The sequence below is a fragment of the Saimiri boliviensis genome, chromosome 12 (genome assembly GCF_048565385.1).
Source record: "Saimiri boliviensis isolate mSaiBol1 chromosome 12, mSaiBol1.pri, whole genome shotgun sequence".
In the NCBI taxonomy this organism is placed as follows: Eukaryota; Metazoa; Chordata; class Mammalia; order Primates; family Cebidae; genus Saimiri; species Saimiri boliviensis.
The window spans coordinates 43,786,192-43,803,727 of NC_133460.1; the positions used below are offsets into that span (position 1 = coordinate 43,786,192).

At 37.5% G+C, this 17,536-nt stretch overlaps 1 long non-coding RNA gene across 1 annotated transcript in view; it reads right to left on the reverse strand.

Annotated features, from left to right (window-relative positions):
- Positions 1-244: 244 nt before the first annotated feature.
- Positions 245-17,536, reverse strand: part of LOC141580582 (uncharacterized) — a 47,948-nt gene continuing 30,656 nt past the window's right edge. The window contains exon 3 of the long non-coding RNA XR_012512834.1: positions 245-1,587. This is a non-coding gene — a long non-coding RNA (uncharacterized LOC141580582). The remainder of the gene's footprint in view (positions 1,588-17,536) is intronic.

A 17,536-nucleotide genomic window follows, 5' to 3' on the forward strand; every position in this document is an offset into this window, starting at 1 on the left:
ATCTTCTATTTTTAAAAAATGCTTTAAATTACACATACCGTATAAAAACAATTAGCAATTTAAAAATTCCTGTTATACAGGTATATATCAAGGAAAGTATGAGTTTTTATACTTCTAGGCTGTTCTCATTTTTGTTGAGCTGAGGATCATGCTCAGTGTTCTGGACTGAATCACAGAAGGAACTGGTTTTTGTTCTCCCTGTCACTTTCAGGTACACCTATCAAACCTAGATTTAGTCTTTTCACATAATCCCATATTACTTGGAGGCTTTGTTCATTTCTTTTCACTCTTTTTTTCTCTAATCTTGCCTTCTCAATTTATTTCATTGAATTGATCTTCAATCTCTGATATCCTTTCTTCCACTTGATCAATTTGACTGTTGAAACTTGTGTATGCTTCATGAACTTCTCAGGCTGTGTTTTTTACCTCCATCAAGTCATTTATGTTCTTCTCTGTGCTGGTTATTCTAGTTAGCATTTCATCTAATGTTTTTTCAAGGTTCTTAGTTTCCTTGCATTGGGTTAGAACATGTTCCTTTAGCTTGGAGAAGTTTGTTAGTATCTGCCTGCTTCTGTCAGTTCTTCAAACTCATTCTCCATCCAGTTTTGTTCCCTTGCTGGTGAGGAGTTGTGATCCCTTAGAGAAGAGTTGTTCTGGTTTTTGGTGATTTCAGTCTTTTTGCGCTGGTTTCTTCCTATCTTCATGGATTTATCTACCTTTAGTCTTTGACGTTGGTGACTTTTGGATGGGGTCTCTGAATAGACGTCCTTTCTGTTGGTGTTGAAGGTATTTCTTTCTGTTTTTTAGTTTTCTTTCTAACAGGCCCCTCTGCTGCAGGTCTGCTGGAGTTTGCTGGAGGTCCACTCTAGACCCTGCTTGCCTGGGAATCACCCAAGGGGGCTGCAGAACAGCAAAGACTGCTGCCTGTTCCTTCCTCTGGTAGCTTCCTCCCAGAAGGGCACCCACCAGATATCAGCCAGAACTCTCCTGTAAGATGTGTTTCCCGACCAGAAAACACTGGGGTCAGGGAGCCACTTGAGAAGGCATTCTGTTCTTTATCAGAGCTTAAGCTCTGTGCTTGGAGATCCCTTCAGGGCTGCTAGGTACGGACCTTTAAGTCTGCTGAAGCGGAACCCGCAACACTTCCTTTTCCCACGTGCTCTGTCCCAGGAAGCTGGGGGCTTTAATTATAAGTCCATGATGGGCTGCTGCCTTTTGTCAGAGATGCCCTGCCCAGCAAGAAGGGAGGGCCTGCAGAGGCCTGTCTGCCTGCAGAGGCCTTGCTGAGCTGCCATGGGTCTTGCCCAATTGCTATGTAAACTTCCAGGCAACTTTGTTTACACAGGCAAGGTTAAAATGTCCTAATGGAGCCTCAGCAATGGTGGAGGCTCCTCCCCTTACAGAGCTTGAGTGTCCCAGGTCAAACTCAGACTCCTGTGCTGGCTGCAAGAATTTCAAGCCAGTGGATCTTAGCTTGCTGGTCTTCATGGGGTTGGGACCTTCCAAACGAGATCACTTGGCTGTGTGGCTTCAGCCCCCTTTTTCAGTGGATAAAGCTGTTCTGTCTCACTGGCATTCCAGGCACCACTGGGGTATGAAAGAAAAAAAAAAAAAAAACTGCTGTGGCTAAAGTGGCCACCCAGTTTTGTGCTGGAAACCTACAGCACTGGTATTCTGGGCACCAAAGGGAATCTCCTGGTGTGCGGTTTATGAAGGCCGTGGGAATAGCTCAGTATCTGAGCCAAAGTACCAGAGTGTTGGGAAATGTCCCTAATAGCTTCCCTTGGCTAGGAGAGGAAGTTCTCCAGCCCCTTGACCTCCCGGGTGAGGCAATACCCCACCCTGCTTCGGTTTGCCCTCCTTGGGCTACACCTACTGTCTAACCAGTCCCCGTGAGATGTACCTGGTACCTCAGTTGGAAATGTGGAGATCACTCACCTTGTGGATTGTTCTTGCTGGGAACTGTGGATCGCAGCTGTTGCTATTTGGCTATCTTGGCAGAAGTCCTGAAATTTATCTTTTCTTGTGTTTATATATTACTCAAATTTTTTAAGTTGTATATATAACTTTTGTGATTAAAATAAATGCCTGTTAAAAATAACTCAAAAATTGTGTTTTCTTAACAAATGTTTTCTTGAAAACTACAGTCCTTTTTGACAGACTTCATCTAAACTCCCACTGAACTTGTTCCACGTACCTCTAAGACTTTGTTTAAAGTCTTCTGTTAGTTATTTTACTTGTGTGTAGGTCTGGCCTTGGTTCCTCTCTTCAGGTTGCACATGGTCTAACTTGGAACAGATGTATGATAAATCTAAAGTTTATAGTCATTGATTAACCACATTGCAGAATCTCAGAAAACACAGATGGATTGATTTAATCACAGGGAGAACACCATTGGACTCTAGATGTAAAAATCAACATGTATTTGTTTTGACTTTTTAGCTGGCCTTGGAGGGACATTCTTTAAGTTGAAGGACAGTAATGAGGCATCACAGAAGATTGGGAAGTGAGAAGAAGAGAGAGGGAATGGAAAGGATAGATAGTCTGTGAGCTCTTGCTTGGCAAATATGGGTTTTGTATTGGGAGTAACATTACTGGCACATGACATTTTAAATTATCACAACACCATTGAGGCAGAGAGAGCAGAGAAAGTGTTTTGTGTTAGTAGATATCATTCTCACGTCCACTGTGGCCAGGAAGGAAAAGATAAAGGAAATCTGTCTTGAGGAAAGTCCTCAAATCCTGTGGCATTGCCCACTGACCGGCTCACTGTCTATAGACTTCCTTGCTTCATCGGAAATATATACGCTTATGAACAAATTCCTATCCCTTTCTCCCAGTCCTTTTGTCCTGCCTGGCTAATGTCAAATCCAGTCTAGCTAGGGTCTGTAACTTCTGAGTTTATAGTCCAGGGGATACTTCCATCCCCAAATTAACTCATAGTAATTCTTTTTTCTGAAGTCAGTGACCTCAGAACCTTAGTGAAATCATCCAGTATCATTGTATACCAGAAACAAACAAATTGTCTGTATAGATTCATAATTTTGTACACAACTTGTAGGAGAGTAGATATTGAGTAAGGTTATGAGGGAATCTGAGGTCTGGGTTAAAAAGTCAGCTCAAGGACAGGCTATGCTGGAAGCTTTGACTCCCTCTAAAGTTTTACACATGGAAAGAGAAGTGTGTTATTTTACCACCTAGATCAGGTAGCCTTCCTCCTGACATAATTGCTGTTAATTAGAAACAATCCCTCACATGTCCTATGCTGTTAGAAATCTTATTCCCCAGGAAGTTGGACATACCTTTTTTTCCAGACTCATAGTGAAAACTTCCCTTTCTTAAAATCCCAGAGACTCCATTAACATAGGTGATCCTGTCTGAAAAGTCAAAGATCCTCTTTGTTTGTTTGTTTATTTTATATTGCTCCTTATACACTGGCTTTTGTGTGGTAAAACTTGATCTTCCAAACTCCTCCAAGTTCTGAGTCCTCCCACTTGGACATCTCTCATTTGGACCCATTAGACTATCATTGAATTGTGTGAGTAAGGGTCCTCTGCTCAGCAAATATGTTGGGCAAGGGTCTGATATACATTTTCCCCCCATAATTTTTTCAGAGAGTATCAGACTACTCTGTTCCCACATTGATGGTTCAGTTTGGCCTAGAGACCTTTAAACAACTGATGTGAGAGGGAAATAGGGAATAATAACTTGAGAATGATCCTGTGTAGGCAAAGATCAGAAAAAAAAATGTATTTGGAGCTGGATAGGAGTTTGTGGGTTTCTTGATCATGCTCATGCTTTGAAAGGTTGAACTGTCAGTATGGATGAGCAGAATGGAAGAAATCTAAAGTATTATAAGAGGCAGGAATGAGCAAGTGACAGAATACCTAAAAAGGCTTCTGAATTCCCTTTTTGTTTTCTATGAACCATTTTATGTTTTAAGCCACACCCAATCAACCTTGTATATATATTTGGCCAGTATCAGGTGAGTTAGTATTTGTAAGTCTGCTGTCAATTATAAAGTCTCTTGTTAAAAGAATGCAGAGATGGAGGCTGCTATTTGGTGAATGATTTCAGTCATCTTCAGCCTGGTTTATTGGTTCATGATTGGATCTGCAGACCAACAATTAGTTTAAGTAAAGATTAATCATTGCTATGTAGTAACCTAGGTTCAGACTGACAACACCCTTCTCTTAGAGTTTTGAAACTGTAGGAAACTTCAAAAAATGCCATGGAATATTTTGTCACTGTTTGTTGGCCTCTTGAGCTGGGTATCTTGAGATATGTTATATAATTGATCATAGTTTTAAGCAAAAAAATAAATTCAACTTTTTCTATTTGAACTTCTTTTCAAGTGAATCACAACTGACAGCATTGTCAGTTGTCTCACTTTTCACTGTGGATTTTATTTTTTTAGACCTTGCCACTTTCAAAAAAATATTTGAATTTTTGACATATACTAGTTTTACTAGCAAATTTTTATCTTTTTTAAAAAATCAACTTTTCGTTTCTCATTTGCTCCTTGTTACCTCCTGTGCTTAACATTGTCTTTTTGCTGTTTCTTTCTGCATCTTGGATAATTGAATCTCATTATCTCTAGGACTTGCATTTTCCCTCAGGTTTTTTGAGAAAAAATAATAATTTAGATAAGGTAAGGCCATCATTTTGGATCAAATAAAAAACAATTTTTTGAAAGATAAAACTAACTATCTTTAAAACCTAACCTTAAAAACTTTACATTGGAATTCCTGGTTTTAAAGGTGAGGTGATTTTTATTGTACAACTTTGGGCTAGTCTTAGGATATTTGATAATAAAATTGACATCTGTGGAAACCTGAGATTTAGGGTAGTATTATCACAAAACTCTGATTTTATAGAACAAAAATGCAAATTAGATTTTTAGAAGTTCCTTTAAAGTTGTTATTTTCCCATCCAATTTTATTAACTTTCAGCTTCTGTCTCTAATTCAACCTCTCTATAAAATGGAGGAACTGCTCTCTATAAAACCACCAGATCTCATGAGACTTATTTTCTCTCATGAGAACAGCATGGGAAAAGCCCACCCCCATGATTCGGTTACTTCCCAGTAGGTCCCTCAACTCATAAGGATTATGAGAGCTACAATTCAAGATGAGATTTGGGTGGGGGGCACTGCCACACCATATCAATACCCTTTTCTAAATTGTCTTACTGACTTTTAGATAAATCATATGTGTTTTTAAAAAATATTTCAATATCTCTTTCTGTTAGCTGGTTAAGTTTCCATTTTGTTATTATTTTGGTTAATACTCTGGAGATACAACATTAAGCCTTTAGTTATCAGAGGCTAATAAAAAATCATTTCATTATTTTCAGATAATGCTGAATCCTTATAATATTTTAACTTAATTTACTGTGTCCTTCCTTTTGTGTTATCACTATCATGATTTTATTTCTATGCATGTTTTAACCCTAGAAAATATTATTTGTGTTTCGATTTTCTCTGAATTTCTTTACTTTTCTTTATTATTTTTCTTCTGCCTGAAGAAATTTATTTAATGTTTCTTCACTGTGGGTTTACTGGTAATAGAATCTGTCCTTTTGTATTTTTATGAACCTTCCATTTTAAAAGACATGTTTCCTGAATCCAGAATTCTACTATTGCTGATAGATTTTCTCAGCATGTTGAAAAAGATGCCATTCCGTGGTTTTCTGGCTATCATTATTTCTGTTGAAAACACAGCTTACTGTTGCTACATTGAAATTAATCTGTCTTTTCTTGTGTTGCTTTTGAAATTTTCTCTTTGCTTTTGGTATATAGCATTTTATTATACCCTAATTCTAGCGTACTCTTTGTATTTTCCTACTTGAGATTTGTAGCACTTCTTGAGTAAGTGGCTTGATATACTTTTTCAGTTTTGAATATTCTTAGCTGCTGTTTCTTCAAACTTGCTTTTGTCCACTTCTTTCTCTTCCCTCCTTCTGGGAATCTTTACATCTGTTAGATGGTTCCATTCACTGAGTTTTATATATTCTGTTTACTCTTTTATGTATTTTCCATCAATTTTTTCCTTTGCTTCAGTTTGTATAATTTTTACTGGTCTTTAGCTTCATTAATCTTCTATTAATCTGTGCCAAATTTGCTGTTACACTTCTCCTGAGTTCTTTGTTTGTTTTTTGAGATGGAGACTCACTGCATTGCCCAGGTTCGAGTGCAGTGACTCAATCTCAGCTCACTGCAAACTCAGCCTTGTGGATTTATGTAATTCTCCTCCTCAGCTTCCCGGGTAGCTGGGAATACAGGTTCATACCACCATACCCGGTTAGTTTTTGTACTTTTAGTAAAGACAAGATTTCACCATGTTGGCCAGGCTGTTCTCGAACTTCTGACCTCAAATGATCCACCCGGCTTGGCCTCTCAAAGTGCTGGGATGATAGGCATGAGCCACTGCACTGGGTCCTTTTTGAGTTCTTAATTCTACTTATTGAAGTTTCTACATCTAAAATTTGCAACTACTTTAGCCTCTGATTTTCTGTGACATTCTTCATCTTATGATATATGTTTTTGACTATTAATCATAGATCTTTTAAAGTCTGTGTCTCACAGCTTAAAAATTTGGCTCACCTGGATCTGTTTCTGTTGATCAAGAGACCATTTTTTCCTTGATCTTATTTGTTGGAATATCAACTAATTTTTGGTTGAATCTTTCACACTACCTATAATTGAGTAAAGAAGCCCTGGGTGGTGTTATGTACGTCAAGAAAGGGTTTACCCTATCTCTTGACAGGCAGGAAGGGTAGAGCAGATCACCGCATTCTACTTACAGTCTGAGAAGACCTTGATCAGGATTGCAGCTGAAGTTACAGTTTAGATCTAGCTTGTTCTTTCCTTCAGGTAATTTTTACTCTTGGTGTATAGTCCTTCAAGTGCCCAGACTGTGAGCCTGAGAAATTTCCTGGAATCCTTCTTTGTTGATGGGTACTGAACCCCAATTTTTACTTCTGTGCACCATTAGGCTTTGTCTTATGTACCATGAGACTGCTAAGATTTTACTCTTGTTTTTTGGCTGTTTCTTATTGGCCTTTTAGTCTCTTGCCCTGCACAGCTTAGGTATTTAGTAAATGCACTATGGGAAATGCCATTGCTTGTTGGTCTGTCTTCTTTGAATCCTCATTCTTTAGGGATCTTGGCCTCGTAAGTTCTGCCTGAATCAGCACTCTAAACTGCAGTTTTTGTCCCTTTAACTCTGAGAGACTTCTGAAGTCTCTCATGATTTCATAGTAGCTACACTCTCCTTGGATTTTGTCTCTTCTCCTAACAAAGAAAATATATATGCCACAAGGAGAGAAGCCAAACTCAGAACATTGGGTTTATCTTATTGACTTTCTTCTCTCCTGAATTCTGACCTATCAAGTTTTAATTTTCTCTGCAGAAATCCAGTTCCTTCAGACAATTTGCTTTTATGTTTTAGCTGAATTTTTATATTATTTTTAAAAGGAGAGTTGGTCTGCTACATCCAGCATAATCAAAAATGAAAGTCAAGACAGGTGCAATGGCTTACATCTATAATAGCAGCATTTTGGGAGGCTGAGGTGGGCAGATCACTTGAAGTCAGGAGTTCAAGAAACACATGACAAAACCCCATCTCTACTAAAAATACAAAAATTAGCCAGGCATGGTAGTACGTGCCTGTAATCCCAACTACACAAGAGGCTGAGGCACAAGAATCGCTTGAACCTGGGAGGCAGAGGTTGCAGTGAGCCAAGATTATGCCACTGCACTCCAGCCTGGGTGACAGAGCGAGACACCATCTCAAAAAGAAAAGAAAAGGAAATAAATCAGTGCTCACTTTTTTCCTTTACAATCTATCTATTTGGTTTAATTGATATATAATTTACATGCAATTAAATATACAGTCTTAGTGTACACATCCACAGATCAACTTTTTACTGTGTAACAGAGGACCATCATTTTATTTTACTGGTAGAATGCTTCAGTTTAGCTCCTGCAAACTCAATTTTTTTTTTTCCAGAAGCGTATTTTTTTGCTTTATCACATTTATATAACTGTAAAATATTATTTTACCTAGAAGCCTATGAACTAGTTGGTCCTTGTTTTAAGGAATTTACAACCTGAATGGAGGATTAAGGTTTATAGACATATATACATCTTTTGGAACTCATTTTATCTTACTGATTACGTTACCCAGTTGTTAACTTTCTATCTTGGATGGGCAGGATAGGCTGAGAAGATTAAACTGGCCTGGGATTTTGTCTTGTGCCTAAAATTTTAAACTGTTCTTAGGGCAAGACAAGTAATGTCAGTTACCCTCAGTTTTTCTACTGTCCAATCTGAATAATGCCTAGACTGCAGGATCATTGTGAAATTGAGATAATGTGTGTAAGGACTTATTCCAGTGGCTGCCGCATGCTGAGTGATGCATTAATATTATTTTCTTCTCTACTTAGCATTTTTTCTCATCAGCTAATGTCTGTTGCTTTGCTTCTTCCTCCAACCCCTCTGCCTCCCTCTTCTTTCTTTTCCATGATTAAGTTTTCTCAGGTGGTTTTCATTCCCTCACTATCTCACCCATGCCCACATGCATGGAAGACAGTAGCATGTTATCGACTACTAGTATTAGCCATTATTCGCCTCCTCTCAATTTCTGGGAGTTGCTTGGACACAGTTTGTGTTGCATGTATATAAAAGTGGGCTGTAGAGGAGTGTGCTGAGGGCAGATAGGTGTCCTTTGATTGGAGAAATTGCCTCCAGTCATCAAGAACATGATCTTTTTTACAGAGTGTTAATTCTCCATTTTCCTCCATCCCGAGCCTCTGAGGTTTTAAACTAGGGCATCTGGCATATTGTCTTTTCTTTCTAGTGGAGGCTCTGATCAAACTTTCCCTGTCTTAGTTCAATCCTGGAGGGTTTGGGGTTGTTGTAAGGCATGCATTTCTAATTTGGTAAAATTAAATCTCTTCGGTTAAATCTACTGTGAAATTAAAACCTTGACTCAAACCTGACATTCAATAGATTCCTTTTGAAAGTGTCCTGATTTTATGTGAACTCACATAGCCACAGTAAGCCTAAGGTCCATTTCAAATTTTTCAGGTTCAGCTGCCTGATGGGAGATGCAAGATTGGTGCAGAGACAGAAATACTTTTCTAGGTGTAGACAGAGCAGGCTGAGGGAGATACTCAGAGTTATGTGGGGATAGTTTTTCTTTATACCTTATTTTAGGGCCTCTTTTTTTTCTTTTTTCTTTTTTCTTTTTTTTTTTTTTTTAACATAGCTATTGTGTTGTTTAGTGACTGGTTACTGAGCTATGTGTGCAATGATTCTGTTACCACTATACCTTTTTCTGCTTAGTGGTATTACGGTATTAATGATAGTATTAATGGAAGTGGCACTGAGTCCTTTTAACTTTTATTTTGGATTCAAGATCATCCATCTAGTGTGAAGCACTAGTTAATTACATTTGGTCTGATGTTCCTGGCTGTCTCTAGGTACAGAAGTTTAGTATGCTTAAGGAGATGCTTAATTGGCATTACTTGATTAAGACTGAATTTTCCAGGTAATTTGTTTAAATAAACAGAAGGTTATTTGATTTCCTGCCTTCATAAAATTAAACAAGGCTAAATTTTAAATTCTTGAAAACTTTAAGAAAATGTGTGTTATGTGTGTCTCTTATCAGTAGATTATTGCAATGTGGAATAAAGAGTATGTCTTGGTGGTATCAAGACCTGTGCCGTTATTCTGTTTATAAGGGTCCTTCTTCCTTATCCCTCTTGAGTGTGGAGTTGGAATCCTTGTGTCTATCCTCTCAGGATTTTCCTTGGGACAAAATTACCATAAAAATATGTGTTTAGATGATTGACTTCTTAGAAATATTTAATTTTAGAATACTATTAGGTTTAAAAAATTATGACAGAGAATTCTCATTTTCCTTGTATTTGATTTCCTCTAGTATTAATTACATTCACATGGTACATTTGTCACAATTAATGAATGCTATTAAAGTTATTAAATACAGTCCATACTTTATTAAGAATTATTTAGTTTTCCCTTAATTTTTTTTAAAAGAAATTCTGGATTCCACCCAGGATACCACATCTCATTTAGTTGTCATTTTCCTTAGGTTCCTCTTGGCTGTGACAATTTCAGACCATTGACTTTGAGAGTTATGAATGTCTTCTTCCACTTTTGAGATGAGACCCAACATTTTCTTTGGCTCTTTCTCTTTATTTGGTCCTTAGATTCCAGCTTTCAGTTTAACACACACACTCTGTCTTCTCTATCTTCCCTTCTCTCTGTATCAAGTTCTGGCCACATAGTTGGAAGATTGCCCTTTATTCTTTCATTGAGGCTTTGTTTGTTCTTCTTACCTGCTCATTTGAGATCTTACCTCCTGTGGTTTTTAGATTTTTTTTTTTTTCTTTTGAGCTCTGACTTGGATTAGCATTTTCCTGCATGAGTCTTTTCTAAGCTAAAGCTTAAGAAACCTTTACTGACATATGTATTTTTTATAGTAGACAGCTTCTTCATGTGTTCTCCTGATTCAATCATTAGTTTAGATCCAGAACAGACACATATTTGCTGTGCAAATTTAAATGATTAAATTAAATGGACTTTTTCTTCTAATAACTACCTCTTGAGGTCCCTGCGAGGAGTGAAAAGATTTTGCTTCAAACCATATGGCACAGTACTTGCATGGGGTTCCTTTTGTCCTCCATTCCTCTCTATATATGATTGACTAATGGAACTAAAAATTAAAAAGATGTTTGGACCTAACATATGCTTCTGACTATTGATTTTTGATTTTCACTGATGATGGTGTTTTTGCTAGAAGTAGACTAATTTAATTACTTTGTGGAAAACAAATGACATGAAAATACCAACACTATGGTTTTATAAGTATAAATGCCAAATGATAACAGCCTGTTGTTTACTTGGAGATCATTTAAAAATTATTGCCTTCAAACGGTTTAGTGGGTTAGTCTGGAACAAAAACTCAGTCTCAGAAGAAATCAGACTACAAAAAATTGGATTTTAATTAAAATAGAGAAAAGTGATTATATGTTATTACAATGATAGAACAAGACATAGAAAGTTTTAACCTGTTCTAATGTATTGTGATCCATCCATATAGTAGTACGAGGTCTGTTTTAAACAAATTATAGCAAATGGAACCAACAACATGATTTTGGTTCTATGAAATCTCTCTGAGTCATAGCTCCATTTCCAATCAAAGCAGATTTGGGCTTTAGGAAATTAATAATTTGTTTCACTATCACTTTCATTTTTCATCCTCTGCCTTCATCCAATTCTGTTAACTCTACTCAAAACCACAGAGAGCTTCCTAATCTCCTATATTATCTCTTCTCCCCTGCCCTGAGAAATAGTGAAGAAATTTATTTTAAAACGTTGACACAATTTGGCCCCTAATTGATTAAGAAATGGTTTTCTGGTCCAGCCGCTCTCTGAGGAGCAGTGTCTATTGCTATCCTTCAGTCACTTCACTTAATAAATTTTTCCCTTTGCAAGTGGCTGACACCCATGCTCTTATTTGATACAGCTTATGGATGATCACTCTTTAAATGAGAGATGCTTAGTAAAATATGCACATTTACCAAAATTAAAAATGCATGCCTTACAATTACCTAGATGAGATGGGGCATACTACTATGGTAGTTAAAGTCTATGGAGGGGAAAAGAAAAGCGGATGAGTTTGTTATTTTTCCCTCTTGGGGATTTCTTCCACATTTTGCCATAAGTATGCCCTCAACAAAATTCTGTCCAATACCTATAGTACAAGTCACAGTATGATTTCATCTCTTGAAGTCCCTGCTCTCCTTTTCCTTTCTTGGAAGAGACATGAACTTTCTAAATATATCCACAAAACATTTTGCTTTTCAAATATTCCAGCATCCCTCCAAGAGGGTGAAATGCTTCCCTTTTGCTGTTCATTTGGAATGTGAGGTCCCAGCAATTCCCCATTTTCTTGGAAATTGAGCTGAATCCTATCTTTCATCAGAAATCGAGATAAAAAGAGAATTTTAAAAAATAGTTTTTAGATTTATATTCATGGTATTTAGAAGTTGATTTTGGCATTTGTTAACTTTCAGTTTTGTCTAAATATGACTGACTCTGCTAATAGTTTGAATTGTAATTTTCACAAATTGAAAACTTTCTGTAGGTTTTGTGTACACTGTCTAATTTAGTTCTCAAAAAAAATCTTTATCAATAAAGTGGACACTATTGTCAATAAAGTGGACACAGTAAAGTGGACACTATTATCAATAAAGTAGACACTATTATGATCTTGATATTAATGAAAAACCTGAGGATCAAATAGATTAAATATGCTTGGCAGACTTCCACACAGAGAGCTTAAAAAGTTGAATTCAGATTTCTCTGAGTCATAGCTTCTTATCTTCTGGGTTTTGTCTCTATTGTCTCTGTCTCTCTATCTCTACCTCTATCTCTATCTCTAACTCTATCTCTATCTCTATCTCTATCTCTATCTCTATCTCTATCTCTATCTCTATCTATCTCTATCTCTATCTCTATCTCTATCTCTATCTCTCTATCTCTATCTCTATCTCTATCTCTATCTCTATCTCTATCTCTATCTCTATCTCTATCAAGACTGAATTTTAGAGTTCATGGGCATTATCTACCCAGAGAAAAAGAACTTTCCCTGATTTAATCCAATGGAAGGGAATGAATTCAAATGCCATCTTTTTTCAGTGCCCTATTGGCTCAAAGAGGAAATCAGAAAAAACAAAAAAGCCAATGTTTAAAAGAACTACATTGGTTACTTTAGGAAACAAAAGAATTAGGATGAATTAAAAGGAGCTGATTGAGGTTCTGAGCAAACAACACAGACCTGCTAATACATGTAACACTTGTATTACATGACAGGTGGCTCAAGTTCAAGTGACACAGGGTGTAGTCCGCCAAGAAAAAAAAAAAAAAGTTTAGAAATGGAACCGTGGTGTTTTAGTTTCTTAAATATCTCTCAGAGAATCAGTCCATTCTGTTCCAATAACATTGCATCTCTCACGGTTTGAGCTGCCATTCTCTTTTGCCTGGACCATTACTGTATTATAATTGTTTTTCTTCTGTCTGCCTTGTTTCCCTCTCTGGTTCCTATGTTGTAGCCTGAGTAAGCTTTAGAAATGCAAATCTTGTCACGTGATGTTCCTGCTTAAATCACCTCAGTGGAGAAAGACCTAGAGCTACCCCATGACCCGTGAGGTCTCACTGACCCAGCCCCTGCCTGACTCTCGCTGCCCTGCATTTCCTGCCAAAGCTGGCACTTACAGTTCTTGGATGGGCTGTAGACTTCTCTTCTTCAGAGCCTTTTAACGTGTTGTTCCCAGTCTGGGGAACAATTTTATAAACACACACACACACACACACACACACACACACACACTCACAAAATGACTGTGCTTCAGGAAAATTCTGCCTTGAGGGCTCATCATCTAGTTCATGGCCTCCTTTTTTTCTCGGCCTCCTGTGTTTTTTCTTCATAATATTTATCAAAATTTAAAATTACATAGTTTTTTGCAGACCAACTTCTATTGATTAGCCTCAGGCTGAGAAAAAGGAGATCATGACCTAGAGGAGGATATAAGCTCCCTGAGAGCAAATGATGTGTGAGTTTTGTCAAGCACTGTAACTACTGTGCCTAGCACAACGTCTGCCATTTATGGTCTATAAGAAATAGTTACCAAATGAATGGCTGATCATTATGGAATCTTATGGATACTATATGTATTAGGGTTCTCTAGAGGGACAGAACTAATAAGATAGATAGATGTATATATAAAGGGGAGTTTATTAAGGAGTATTGACTCACACGATTACAAGGTGTGATCCCACCATAGGTCATCTACAAGCTGAGGAGCAAGGAAGCCAGTCCAAATCCCAAAACCTCAAAAGTAGGGAAGCCGATAGTGCAGTCTTCAGTCTGTGGTTGAAGGTCCAAGAGTCCTAAAGCTGAAGAACCTGGAGCTCGATGTTTGAAGACAGGAAACATCCAGCACAGGAGAAAGATGGAGGCCAGAAGTCTCAGCCAGTCTAGTCATTCTATGTTCTGCCTGCTTTTATTCTGGCCATGCTGGCAGCTGATTAGATTGTGTCCACCAGATTGAGGGTGGGTCTGCGTTTCCCAGTTCACTGACTCAAATGTTAATCTCTTTTGGCAACACCCTCACAGATGCACTCAGGAACAATACTTTGCATCCTTCAATCCAATCGAGTTGACACTCAATGTTAACCATCACACTATGGCACTCTCAGTACGGATTCACACAACTGTCTTCTATTCACATTGGCTTCGTGTTCCTTCTCTCAGTATCCCCATCCCTTTTTGTGAGTTTAATATGTGCTTGGAAAGAACTCTCAAAATGTCAGTTCTTGGGGTGCCTTTATGTGGCATTGAAATTGTTTAGTGTATATAGTCAGATTTTATTTCCAATCTTTCTTCAGGAGTTATTCAATTCTCTTTGTGCATCCTTGAGTGAAGATGTCCTAATTTTTCTTTTTCATGTTTTTAAATCTGCTTTCCTAAAGTCCTCAGCTTATGCGTGATGCCTGGTATTCTCTTCCTCTCTGTCAAAGATTCCAGGATAATATAGTCAGTTTGGCTCAGGTGTCCTGGGGTTTCCATATGTCCAAGTAGTTCTTTCTTTGTAGTCAGAAAGAAGTCTAGAATAGCTCCTTTATTAGTGCTTTCTCTGACTATGGGTTAAAGTGTCTCCAAGGAAGGGAAAGTATGAAAAGTGGACATTCTTTCTGGATACACAGACCTAGATGTGATTTGTAGGAATTTACTCAGCTTCTCTCATTTTCTGATTTTTTATATACTATAAAATGAGACCATATTTATAATATGAAATTTTTTGAATAATTAACAAAATAACATGTAGAATATCATATCAGAAACTCAATAATTTATTGTTGATTTAAAAACTATTATTAGCCTTTCCCATTTGATGATATTCAAGAACAACTGATGAAGTCTAAATAATTTAAATAAGCCAAGACCTTTTCAAAAGATGAATGCTTACATTTTGCCCATAAGGCACAGGTGAAATTCTTGATGTTGGCACTCTAATTCCAAACCAGTATTGGCATGGCAAACAATAAGAGCCATGCTTAAAATGGGCTCATTAGTTGTATTTCTAAAGTCTTTTGGCTTTGTCTAGTTACTTACAAATGACCCTTGAACAATGCAGGGTTGCATTGTCGAAGTTGAAAATCCACAGATAACTTTTTTTTTTGAGATGGAGTCTCACTCTGTAGCTCTGGGTGGAGTGCAATGGCACCATTGCGACTGACTGCAACCTCTGCCTCCTGGGTCCAAGTGATTTTTGTGTCTCAACCTCCTGAGTAGCTGGTATTACAGGCGAGTGCCACTATGCCCAGATAATTTTTGTATTTTTAGTAGAGAAGGGATTTTACCGTGTTGGTCAGGCTGGTCTCAAACTTCAGACCTCAGGTAATCCACCCTCCTCAGCCTCCCAAAGTACTGGGATTACAGGTGTGAGCCACCGTACTGGCTAAACATCTGCAGATAACTTTTAACTCCCCCAGAATTTAATTACTAATACCCAGCTGGTGACTGAAATCCTTACTGATAATATAAACAGTTAATTAACACATATTTGTATATTATGTGTATTATATACTGAATTCTTACAATAAAGTGAGCTAGAAGAAAAAAATGTTATCAGGAAAATCATAAGGAAGAGAAATATATTTACTGTTCATTAACTGCAGGTCGATAATTATAAAGTCATCTTCACTCAGTACTGCCTGAGGAGGAGGAAGAGGAGGGGTTGGTCTTATTGTCTCAGGAGTGACAGAAGAAGAAGAAAATTTACATATAAGTGGATCTATGCAGTTCAAACCTATGTTATTAATTTTTTAATTTTTTGTAGAAACAGGATTTTGCCGTGTTGCCCAGGCTGGTCTCGAACTTCTGGGCTTGGCCTCCCAAAGTGCTGGGATTACAGGCATGAGCCACTGCACCCAGCCTGTTAAAAATTTTAAGAAATGAAAGCAGGAGCTGGAATATAATTTTCCTTGTTTGCCCCAAGCAAACACCATCATATTGAAATTTTGGGAAGGGTTCTTCAAGCTATAGAAAATATAAAAAGCCACTGATGTCTCTGAATGTTCCACAGAAACTGAACCCCGAGGATACTATTTTCCCCTAGGGTTACAGCAAAGACGCACCCCCTTCCTTTCTTACTCTTATGTACACATGTATTTGTCGGAGTCTGGAGAAACTGCCTGACCACTCAACAACTTTTCTGTGCAGAATAATGCTTGAGACAACTCAACAACTTTTCTGTGCAGAATAATGCTTAAGACAACTCAACAACTTTTCTGTGCAGAAAATCCTTGATTTTTCTGATAAAGAAAAAAGTGAAATTTGATTGTTTAACATCCTTCCTGAAATGTGCCCTGAAGAATATCATTACTGAATTTGTTTAAATAATAAACACATTTATAGAACTAATTAATGTCAAACAGAGGAGAATAAAGAGAGATAAGAGATACAGTAGACACTTACAGTGAAAATGAGGGTAAAATTAAAGAGAATGTGAGAAGACAAATGAAGTGAAGGACCCATTTGGGAGTGTTTCAGTTGGGGTGGCTTTTTGACAAGTAGTGGAAAGGTTTTCAGATTGAGGACTGGCAGGTGATGCATACCGAAAAAGCAAAATTGCTAGGAGAAACAGGCACACTCAAGGTTTAGGTGGCAGAGCAAATTTATGAAGTGTATTAAAATTAGGAAGTGCCATGTGAAGCTTCTGCCTGCGATGAATGGATTATCAAATGTAGTCTGTTATCCCGCCCGGAGACAGCCTGTAAAGTTCCTTTGCCAGGGAAAATATAGTTTTAATCAGTCACACAAAACAATTTTCCATATGTATCTAGTAATAAAAAGCTTTGTCACTGTGATGGATGAGAAGAGTACAGTGTATGTAACACTTTAGAATATTGGAAAACTTTTACATGCCGTTTACTTACTACTCATTTTCTTATAGGTTCCCCATAAAAATGGACATAATTCTGCTAAATTTCTAGATGAGAAGGATGGTGTCTTTTCCCAAGAGAGAATTTAAATAAGGGCTACAAGTACCTCAGTCATGGCATTGTATCTTAACTTTGTAGTGGTATATCTAGGAAGTTCTTCTGTGCAAATTTCAAAGGTCTTAAAGTCTCCAACTCTTAGGTTTGATATTGAGGGTGAGCCCTGTAGTCCCCTCCCTGCTTCCTAATGTGGAAAGGAACAGCAGAGGAGGAATCTGAAAACAGAACTTCTGCAGAAAATATTAAGTAAAATCAGTACTGTCTTACTGTCTTATATTTTGCAGTCTTCTACCTACCCCTCTCCTTCTACTGTAATATAAATATTAAAGGTAAAAGCATATTAATGGAATGTTTGCCTCATCTGGAAAAGTTTTCTCTTTCATTGGCTAGTCTCTGAGAAACTAGTCTTTCACTGGGAAATTTTGTATGTGCAGCTACTTT